General features: G+C 39.5%; 1 long non-coding RNA gene across 1 annotated transcript; it reads left to right on the forward strand.

Moving 5' to 3' along the window:
* The first annotated feature begins 805 nt into the window (after positions 1-805).
* LOC138690276 (uncharacterized) lies at positions 806-11,020 on the forward strand. Its single transcript, XR_011329077.1, has 3 exons — positions 806-900; positions 6,902-7,140; positions 8,763-11,020. It is a non-coding gene; the product is annotated as an uncharacterized lncRNA (long non-coding RNA).
* The last annotated feature ends 254 nt before the right edge of the window (positions 11,021-11,274 follow it).

The raw sequence follows: 11,274 nt of genomic DNA on the forward strand, positions 1-11,274 counted from the left end.
ATATGGGTATAAATCTGGCCATGAAAACTAAAAACTTTCCTAACGGGAACATTTTGGGCCAGCACTGCATGTTGAGTGAATGAAGGTAATCCTCTGGAAATCAATAGGGCACTGAGTTACACAACTGGAGAATTTGTCCCTTCAATGGAAATGTTTGTGGGAATGCTGCTTTGCCTTTCTTCCTCTAACACACGTTGCTGCAGGACATGGTGGGGGGGTGGGGGTGCGGTGGGGGAGCTTCGGTGGTTTCGGGGCTTCTTTTGGCAAAGGGGGTGGGTTGACTGAAGTCTTTAGGTAGACAGCAAAGGCTGATGGGTAATTTTGCAGAAGACAAGTTCGCAGTTTAAAAACAAAACCACACCAAAATCATCCCCCCACCAAACACTACGGCTAATCTTATTTGCGTTAGAGATGGCTTTTGTTCAACCTGGGGAGGAAGCAAGTTTGTCTGAGAGCTGCACTTTAATACTTTCATCTCATAATAGAAGATTTACAGGTATGGACCCAAACCAGTGTCGACTCCCTACTAGTTTAATGCAAATTAGGAGATGAATGCTCATGGGAACAATACAGAAATGCTTCCACATGACTTCCTCCCACTGAATTGCTGATATAAGGCCCCTCTACAGGGTATAATACTGACAGCAGGGAAGTTTCCCCTAGCCTCCCCCCCTCCTTCCTTCTGAATAAAGTTATTAAAGTAGATCAGACTAATTAACAGTAGCTTATCCCTATTGATTGAACCAATCCCTGTTGTGGAGGTGCCGTAAGAATGCCTTTACTTCGTTGTGAAAAACCTGCGTTAGGGAGGACAGCATAGTTGGTTGTTTACTGGTTGCTCTTAGGGATTTTATCCATTATTCTTTGTGTCTCACAGGCATGTTGAAGCCATATGTGAAGGTATGTAAACATGCACATAGAGGTATCCTTTGCTGAATCATTTTTAGTTAATGTCTGGATATAACAGGGGGAAGTATAAAAGCAAACAACAGCCCTTACAATGGCTCTACATGTTTTTCTTTTTCAGTCTTGAATATTTAAAATTACTAGCATAAAAATCACCTGATGATTTAGTTTAACTAATATATTCTAAGTAAAATATATTGGGGAATATTAGGAGAAAGCTTAGAAGCAAAATGTTCTTGTTTAAAAAAACCTTAACACTGTAAATGATTTTGTTCTAATACCGCTACAATAATAATCTAATTGATTTAGGTAACATACATCTCTACAGTCTGCTTGTAACCTTGTATTGGTTATAAATTTACACTATATTATTGCTGCTTATACTTCTGGCTGTAGGATGATACAAATGGCTGTATATTTTCCCAACTAACAGCAGCTTATTGTGGAACAAAAGAGGAAAACCAATCTGCTTAATGGCATACTAGGCTTTTTTTCCTCTTTCAAACAGTATCACTAAACTACTTGGACACTGGAGTATTTCAGATTTCGGGTAATGTAAAACCTCTTTTCTCATCTCAGCTCAAAAATGTAACTAAATGGATACCAAAGGATTAAAAAAAAAAACACCAAAAAAACCCCCACAAAACAACAAAACAAAACACTATTCACAAGCTCATTTGTTACAATTTGTCATTCAGTTTACTGACCAGAATTGAAACATAATTTTTCCTATTTTTTTCCTGGCTGTTATACTTAATATTTCAGCATTAAAGTAATATTTTGATGCTCCTTGAATAACATACTGATTTTGCTCTAAATTTTGCATTCTTAATCCTTTTTTATTATTATTATTTTTAATTAGGACTAGTCAAATACTGTTGCTGTCTGAGATGTGAACAACTTGACTCACAGGAATAACCATTCACATATCAGACAACTCTCCCACCTCCAAGTATTTGTTTGTAACAAACACTGAAGTCAACAGGGTTAGGTGACTGTTGTTGTTTTCTTGGGTTTTCATGTTTGTTGGCTGGGCTTCATGAGCAAAATGTGTTCAGGATGGGCATGCAAAGCTGCCTCTGCTCCTTAAGGGCTGAGTGTCCAGGCAAGAAGTACTTGTGAGCACCCCCCGAAAGCTGTGTGTGCCAGCCCTGTGTGTAGGCAGGAGATCACACTGGGGCTGCTTGGAAAAACCCAAAATGAAGATATACCGTTAGGTAGTGCTAGTGAGCCCTGAAGACTGATGAGAGCGATACAAGAAGGTTCACATCCTGGCTCTGGGGTCTGCACAACCCAGTGCTGGGAGAGGATCATACCGTCCTGCCCACACCAATTTAGAGAGGGCTAATAGCCAGTAGGGTAGGTTTTCATCATAGGGCCACCCAGCATGCATGCTGCAGCGAGATTATAAACTGCTTGTTAATCTACACTTCTTTCACTACTTCATTAGTTGCACGTTGCACTGTGGGAAAATGTTTCTGGTGCCCAAAGAGGAGACAGAAATAAGCCTATGTGGTGTGCCCAACAGCTGGGCGTCACAGGCTGAAATTTGGTGGTGCAGGCAAACATGCAAGTAAGAGAAGGGTGCCCGTATATCAGGGTAAGCGTAAAAACAATTCACAAACAAATTTAGCCTTTTGCCTAATGAACGATACAATGAGTTGTGAAGAATTGTAAGCCTGAATGCATGCCTATTTCAGTATATACACTAGATCAGACCTCTCTAAATAGGGATTTAATAAGTCTCTAACAGTATATAGTCAGAAGGGCTGCACAAGCCCGCAGATGTCAAACACAAGCTGCTCATGTCTAGGTCCTATCCTGGTATCTATTCCAGGTACTCTGAATATGGTGTGTTTGCTGATGTCTGCTTAGAAAACCTCAGAGCAGTAAAGTGCTGGCTAAAAATCTGAGGATTAAACCTCGCTGAGTCTGACCGCACCACTCTGCTCTGCTCGTTTCACTGTCACCGCTGCTTTATTAAATTTCGTTGTATTTGTATTGAAGTATTTAACAACAGACCATGCTAGAAGCTTGTATTGTACGTGGGGCACAAAATACAGACAGTCCCCTGCTGATCCTCCTCCAGTCTTACATTAAGCATCTGCCTAACTTCTCTCATATATACCTCTTCCTTTTGTCCTCACCTCAAGGGGAATATAATCTGTGTAATCCAATGTTTGCGTTATAAAAAGTTCTGCCTATAGTCAGCCTGTAAACCAAGAATCATCTTTAAAAGATTAGTCTCTGAACAGTTTGGTTTGGCCATCCAAGCAGGCTCATCTTTAAAATGTATATGCTGCCTTGTGGCAGATGAGGTCTGGATTTGGTCAAGGACGTGCATTTCAGAACCTGTATATCCCTGATACAATTTGCTCGTCTTCAGCCAAACCCATGAGTCTGTTTCAAAACTATCAAGGCCTCTGGCTAGTAGGAGGAGGAACTGTTAATCCTTTGGTTTCATGATCACCCTCTTTAAACAAAAAAACCAAACCAAACCAAAATAACCAACCGGAGGAAAATTAATAGGCCAGAACATCATTGTTGAAAAGAAAAAACAGCAGCAGCCCAGCAAGGAACGTGTGGACCACACGGCCAGCAAGAGGTACTGTAAAAAAAAAATTGTCATTCACCTGAGCCTTTACTAGAAGGAAACTTAGGTACTGAGAATTTTGCACAACCTTATGCTTCCTGTTGAACATTTTAAATGGGCTGAAAGGCAGAGCAGACACCTTTGCTTGGATTCATAAATAGGCTTCCACCTCATATTAAAGGCCTGAGTTTAATTTGTTTAATATTCCCACCACTAACGATGCCTATTTAAGACATCCTTTTAAAAGTTTGTAACATTAATTTAATGGAAAAATGCCAATACCGCTCTAAGAACTCTATTAGATTTTCTCCCTGTTAAATTAATGTTACTAACTTTTAATGGATGTTGTAATTAGATGTTATTATTAACGGGAATATTACCCAAATTAAAATCAGACCCTGAGAGAGAGAAAACTTACGTTTACAAGTGCATTAAGCATTAGTATCTGGACATTATACATACAAACTGGTGGAGCCAGATGGCCTTCGCTTTGTTTTTCCCCTGTAACCTGCTACAGAACCAGGCACACATAGTTTTGTTAGCACATAATGTCTGCAAGAACAGCACAACTATTAATGCACCCACTTACAAAAGGAAGTGATGGTTTCTCCACCAGCTCTGGAGTAGGAAAGGGGAGCTCCATCTCCCAATTTCACACTCAATTTAAAGGGTCACTCTCAAACCGGCCTGATTGGGTTCGGCAGCTTGAAATTGATTGTTTTGGTTGTAAAGCTTGCCTGCCTTCCTAGCCAATTTAAAAAAAAAAAAAAAAGAAAAAAAAAAAGAAAAAAAGGACTGCTAAGCTACTAGCTTATTATGAGCCGGAGAGCAGTGTGAGAAGGAATGTCATGAATTCAAAGCTACTGAATCCAGTCTATTTAGGGCACGGGGAAAATGACAAAAGTGCCGTTGTTCATGAAGGTGAGAGAGACAGTCCTCCCTTTTTCTACTCAACATTTACGGTTCTGGCCCACTTCACCTGCAAAATTTCTGCCATATGTTCTTACCACACAGGTATGGGTTAGGAGTTAGGTCTCAGCTGAGGAGAAACAGGACCACTCTTACCAAAAGCTCACAGTTATCTCAGAAGTACCCTCCTGCCAGTTTGGGACTATTTTTTCTTGTATTTCTGTAACAGCAATGGACCCTACATTGGCAAGTAGGAAAGATCAAATGCTTTTGACGTTACAAGCATATTCTGAGCTATTGCCCTTGACTTTAGGCTCCTGTTTCTTTTTTTTAAAAATCTTCCTGTTTTGGAAGAGAAATGTATTTCATCAGTTTATGTTGTGAACAAGCTGAGCTACTGCACAGCAAATATGGACTGAAATACGTGTTGCTTTAAAACAAAGGGTTCAAATCCAGTAATAGCTGATTGAACAGTTTGATGCAGAGAAAGGAAATAAATGAGTGGAAAGCAAATTTAAGAAATTAGAGAAACAATAGATGTACTTAAGCTGATGAAATTTGACTTGTCCTGTCCTACAAAACATATAATACAAATCTTTGAAAGAAGTAAAAAGCAAAGTTGCAGATCTTGGGCATTGGGCATTGCCTGTCAGTGCTGTGGTACTCCCTTTACACTGGCAATTCTTTCCTCACATCAGGTCTGCAGTGGGACTGGATTTCCTAATTTCAGCTCCAGTGGATACATCCATGAGACAGAAGGCCCAAATTTCTATGAACAAATAAAAAGGGTTGGTCTTCTTAGCGTTTTGAGTGCTTGCTAGACCTACGTTGTGGCAGCAGTAATTATTTTGGATCGTGTTGCTGCTGGCTCAGAGCTGAATGTACCAGAATAAGGATAAAGCTAATCAGTTACTTTCCTTCATAACTGCTTATTGACAAAATAGAGTATATTCTTTCCAAGGTGCAAAAGGGTTGTATGTTTCAATATGTATTTTCGGGGGGGGGGGGGGGAGGGGGCAAGAATAAGCATTTCTTTTTTCTGTTTGGGTTGGCCTTTTGTCTTTTCTTGGCTCCACCACCCTGTGCTTTTAGTGAACAAAACAGAAAACATGTAGTGGCAGAAAATGGAGAAACAGCACATGAACAACTCAGCCTCCCTGGTGAAAGAGATTTTACTTATAGATAACTTAGTCTTTCCTTTAAAAAAACAGTAAATAATTGTTAGGAAAAAATTTCCTAGTTAAACCAGAGGGAGGAAAAACCCCAGCTCCAATAAAAGAGCTAATGTCAAGAAAGTGTAATTATATCATAGGCATCCTGTCAGAAAAAGAAATACCTATAGCACACCCAAAAGTTCCTCAGTACTTACTGTTGTAAGCCTGGAAACCATTTGAGTGCTAAACCATGACCCTTCACTCCCTCTCCCCTCCACATCACTCCCCTATCAAGGAAACCTTTCCCTTTTACAGTAATCAGCATCTTCCCCTGGCAGACTTCAGAAGTATGTACTGATGCTGTCCTACAGTGGCCTTGAAAACATGTGACAAGGCTGAAACTTTTTTAAGTGACAAGAAATTCTGAAGTAAAATTTCACAGACAGCAGCAGTTTCCACAGTTCCTTGACCACTAGCACTGCCAAATGCCCGTGGACATAAATACACTTTGTGCAAATAGGAGAGTGTTTCAGCAAAGGCGCCGCACCTTTAGTCAAGTTCTAAAGCCAAAATTAAAGCAGTAAACTTATAGTAGTCTTATCCCAATCACCATAGTATTAATGTCATAGTAAATGGGGTGCTCTTGCTGTTTCATAATGAGGTTATCCTTGGATATCTGCAAGACAAAATTTAGTTTAATCTTCTGTAGTTATTCCAGATTATTATTTTAGTCACAGCTATTAAATAAATCACTAAACAGATGTAAATTGAACAGCATTCAGAAACCAGCCTGGAGCGAAAATAAGGTCTTTTAATATATTTTTTAACTTCCGTCTCTCAAGCGTCTGGTTTTTTTCTATGAATAGCGTGCCAAAAGATTCTTCAAATGCCAAATACTACATACTCATAAATGCTCAATAGGCAAAGTGCCTCTGCATTCATATCATGGGCTTTGTCTTTGCTGCTGCTGTGTTTTGGCTTTCTATCATCGAAAGGCTGGTAGATGTGAGAGCAAAATATGGTGGATGTTTTGAGGAATGAGATAATACAATTATTATACAAATAATTATTGTATAAATAATAAATATTATATTATTATATAAATAAAAAACTTTGTCCTCCATAAACTGTGCACACTTTGAAAGGTGCAGGGAGCACAGGAGAAAGAACGAAAACATCACCCTTTCCTGTGACATTTCTGTCTTTGAATATAAACTAGACAACCCTGTGCTGTGGTAGTAGATTGGGTGCATAAACAGATAAATTTTTCATCAGTCCTTCATCCTTTCTCTTGCAGGATATCAATTCTTAATTTTTTTTTTTTCTCCTAACATTATAGCTGATCAAGCTACTCCAAGAGTATTTCCCCCCCAGCCTGCAGGCTGGATGTCGATTGCTGGAGGCAGTGCTCCATGTGTTCCTCCTGTCTTTCTCCAAGAGCCTCACAGGCACTGGGACGGACTAGGTTCTGCGCCAGACAACATTTTCAGAAGCGCATTCCCTCCTGTGGCCTTTAGGGATGCATGGACTCCTCCCAGCTTCATGGAGCCAAATGTGCATCCATTGTACCGTGAAAAGGTGGGTTCCCCCATTGCGAGGCAGTTGCGCTTCCATCCACGTGATGGGAGTGGAGTGTAGATACAGCCTGGACCTCCTCTGGTGACAGTAGGGAGGACACCTGCCGTGATAAGCCCTCTGAAATGCAGGTACACCCCTGTGATGGGCACCTGGCACATGAACTGCAGCCACCTGGGTTTCGGCCATGTGATGAATGAGCATCCCATGACAAGATTGTGGTAGACATGCCAAGAGGGTCCTCGCTGAAGTCTGTTGGGCGTCTCCGAACTTTGCAACTTTGCAATAATCTTAGTGTGAATACAGGCTGGTTTTTCTTCCTTCTACACCTTACAGGGGAGGCGAAAACCAGAAAGCGATGGAAACAGGAAAAAACTTACACTGGGGTGGGCTTCTGCTCTTTTTACATTTGCCTCCAAATGACAAGCTATCTGCAAATCTCTTGCCACGCTTTTTACTTCCTCTAGCTGTCTATCCCCAATGTGAAGAGAGAGAGATTTATGTGGTTTTTAAAGTGAACCTAGATAAATTTCTGTAAACTGGGTGACCTCTGACCCTACCTCATCTTATCCCTCCCCTTTTCACTCAAAGCCAAATTCCTCTTGACTTGAATGAGAGCAGGATCAACTCCTCAGTTAATTATGTCTGTTGATATTCTGTGACATATTAGATTGCAAGTAAAATGCATGAAGATCAAAAAGGAACTAGTCAGCATGGGTAAAGGAAAAGGCATTGACGTGTAGAAATCGGTGCCACTGGAGCATCCCCCTCGTTTGTGCTCCGGCTCGGAAAGCGTGGGAGGAGGTGATTTCTCAGAAGTGATGCTGTGCAGACCCCTTTCCCCACATCCTCCATTCACACGGACTCAGGGAGAGGACATGTGCAAGGCTTCAGGGCTGCCTCTTGGACTACCAGGCATTCCCTGCCAAGGGTCAGCAGCTAACAGCTATAGCTCGGAGAGCACGGGGAGATATCATCCAAGGCTCAACAGCATGAGCCAAAGCTAATAAACACACCAGTATCTGAAGAGGATACCGTATCACTGATGCTCCAACTTGAATCGCAACTAGAAAAACAGAAAAAACTGGTGGTGAACAATCTCATTTTAAACCCTTAGCATTCTTGCAGAATTCAGATATTAGGGGGAGAAAAAGCTGCTCATTTCATGAAAATTACCATTCTAAATTACTTTTAGAAACATGCAAAAGAAAACTATGCATGCAGGTAAAAATCTCTGAATTCATGGGACTGTGGGACTCTGGATTGTTGGTCTGCATGGGATGGACCTTAGCTTTTCAGCCATATTTTTTTTCCCCTCACTGAAACCAAAAGGTTAAATTCTTTTGTTCAATCTTGTATCTTCCAGTTTTGTGCCCATTCATACATATACAAATCAGGAATTTTGTGAGGGACACCAGGAGCCAGAAAAGTTAGCTCTGATCCGCTTTGAAGCTCTTGTGCCTCTGTTAGAGCTGGCATTTGTAGCGCTTGAAAGGATTCAAATTTTTTACTGTATAACTAATGAGTGAAATCACAAGCCCATCAGGGCAGCATATCAACAAATCTGGGTAACTAGTGAAGAACTCAGCACTGCTGTACTGGATTAACTGTTCTCCTCACTATAGGTGACAACCATGGGGTCCGAGAATGCAAGAACATGTCTTCTACTGCCAGGGACCAGCTGACACCCACAGAGGCACAGAATGGGACAGGCTGCATGCACCGAAAGGGAGGAAGTTTATAAAAAGATTTTTGTTTTCATTCATGCTGTGACCTAAGTAACGTCCCAGTTTAAACATTAAACTCGAGGTCATTAACTTGTCACAATGATTTCTAGTTTAAAACTTTATAGTAAAATAAGAGTTAAGAAGGCATGAAAAGGCTCATTAATTGATATGATAAAGCTTGCTGAAATGTAACCCTTTCCATACTTCATATAGCTAGAGACATTGATTTTAAGTTACATTGTTGAAACTACATGCATCATTTAAGCCAGTGACTGATTCATGTCATACCTTAAAGATGAGACTATGTAAAAAATGCATTTCCAAGAAAATAAAATATCAGGGGTTTGGTCCCTTTTTTGCTAAACCTGAAAATATTTTGTGAAATTATAGTTTGTACGTAGAAAATGTAGGAGAAACAGGCAATTATATGTTGCTCATTGGGTTGCAATCTGATGTCTGTAGCAGATGATTTACACAAGAAAATTGACCATGTCTCAAGCATTACTATTAATTTTTGCACTTTAAAATAAGCATGATTTAAGCCGAGGCCAACATACTCTCTTGACATTGATGTTATGTTACTGCCAGTCTCACTGTTTTAAAGTAAGTGAAATTACTTAATTTCATTTTCATTAAAAATCTGCATGTGTCATGATTCCAGAGCTAGTAAAATTCATTCTGAATTTTGACTGAAGGAAATAATTTGCATTTTCTGTGGGGTTTAATCTTTTCTTCTAACTGATTGTGGTATTTTTCTTTCCATCTTAGTATAGACACTTTCAACCAGCTTCATTCATTAATGATCGTGATATACCAAACAAATAATATATAACCTATCTCATCTTTAAGGGAAAATGGCCGATAACAAAAAGTCAACATTTACCACAACCTTTTTCCTTAGTTAGAACAATCGAGCATAATGGCACTTGGGTTTTGAAAACTGGAGATTGCCAAAGTAGGTGAGCTGCAGTATTGGTCTTGTTAGCCCCTATCACTCTCCTCGTAATTACCCTTTCTGTCCCAGAGTATCGAAGGTTTTGTTGAGAAATATCTGGATTCCAAATGAATCACTCACCTTTGTCTCAAATTGCCTGTAGGACAGCAGCATCCCAGAGCAGTAGGCGGTCTGTGCCTTTGCTGTTTGAGAAAGAGCTGATAACTCTCAGCATGTCTGTGCCTTGTGCTCAACAGTTCGTTACGTACATTACCAGTGTTAGGACAGAATCATGACATTTTTTCCCTCCTCATTCATGCTCTTTATACCAATGATTCACAAGCAGACATTGCATCTATAGGCTGGTCTTTAACCTGATTTTATTAATTGGCATCTATTATTATGCAGGAAAAACAATGCCAGATCTGAAATTAAAAGGGAAACAAGTAAACCATTGACGTTTTTCTCTCATTCTGGTGAATGATTTGGACTGGTGGGAAAAGCTTTATTTAGCAAATCTCTTGATTGTCTTCTGTAAGTTCAAGTTTAGAGTGAGCAAATGCTTAAAAAATTAAAGTGCCCTTTTTTAACTTAGAAAGCAGGTACACTTGTAATATCTCTTCATTGCTTCTCCATGTTTGTATAAAGACAGCCAAATATCTGCATCTTGCACATTATTCTGTGACCGCAACATCAGGTCTTCAGCTATTGTGGCTGCAAATACTGAGTCCTGCTATATTCTGATTAGAGAAGGGGGAGTCTCTTTTTCCTGCTGTAAGGAAGCAAGAAGTCATCACTGTAAACAATGGGCAGAATGTCTATTAATAAAAAATGTACAGTCACCCGCCAATTCACATATCTTTTCTGCTAATACATCCATTGATGTTTTTATTTAATAGAACAGCAGCTACAAAATGGTGCACTTCAGGAACATAAAGATTTTGACTCGCTCTAGGTCAGGCTGAAATAAAGATGTCTTTCCCCCCTGACTGTAATGAGGACTTGATTTCACCAACAAGGTTTAGGAGTCTTTCACTCTGGGTAAAAAAATTTACAAAAACCTGATGATGATTTATTGTCTAATGGATTATGAGGGGATGAAGATGTCTAAAAGAAAACAAAATATTTATGGTGAAGGCAGGTATGGATTTACTTTGTTATGCTATGATGTTATTTTTGTTCACTTATACTTATTTTCATTTTGCCATGAGTAAAAGTTATATGCCAGACTGCTTTGCTTTGTTTCTGTGCATACAGTATAGACAAACTGGTAAATAACTACTGGCCTATTAAAGTATATTGAAGATAGATAAAATGGAAAATAATTCTTTTACATTTCAACTGAACCTTGAAATACCATCTGTATACTTAATAGTGACACCTAAAAATATACAACATCAGAATTAATGTTGAGGAATGTACATATTCATTATTAGCTATGAAAGGAAACATATTAAAAAAAATAAAATATGCTGA

This window comes from Haliaeetus albicilla, chromosome 21, assembly GCF_947461875.1.
Source record: "Haliaeetus albicilla chromosome 21, bHalAlb1.1, whole genome shotgun sequence".
Classification (NCBI taxonomy): Eukaryota; Metazoa; Chordata; class Aves; order Accipitriformes; family Accipitridae; genus Haliaeetus; species Haliaeetus albicilla.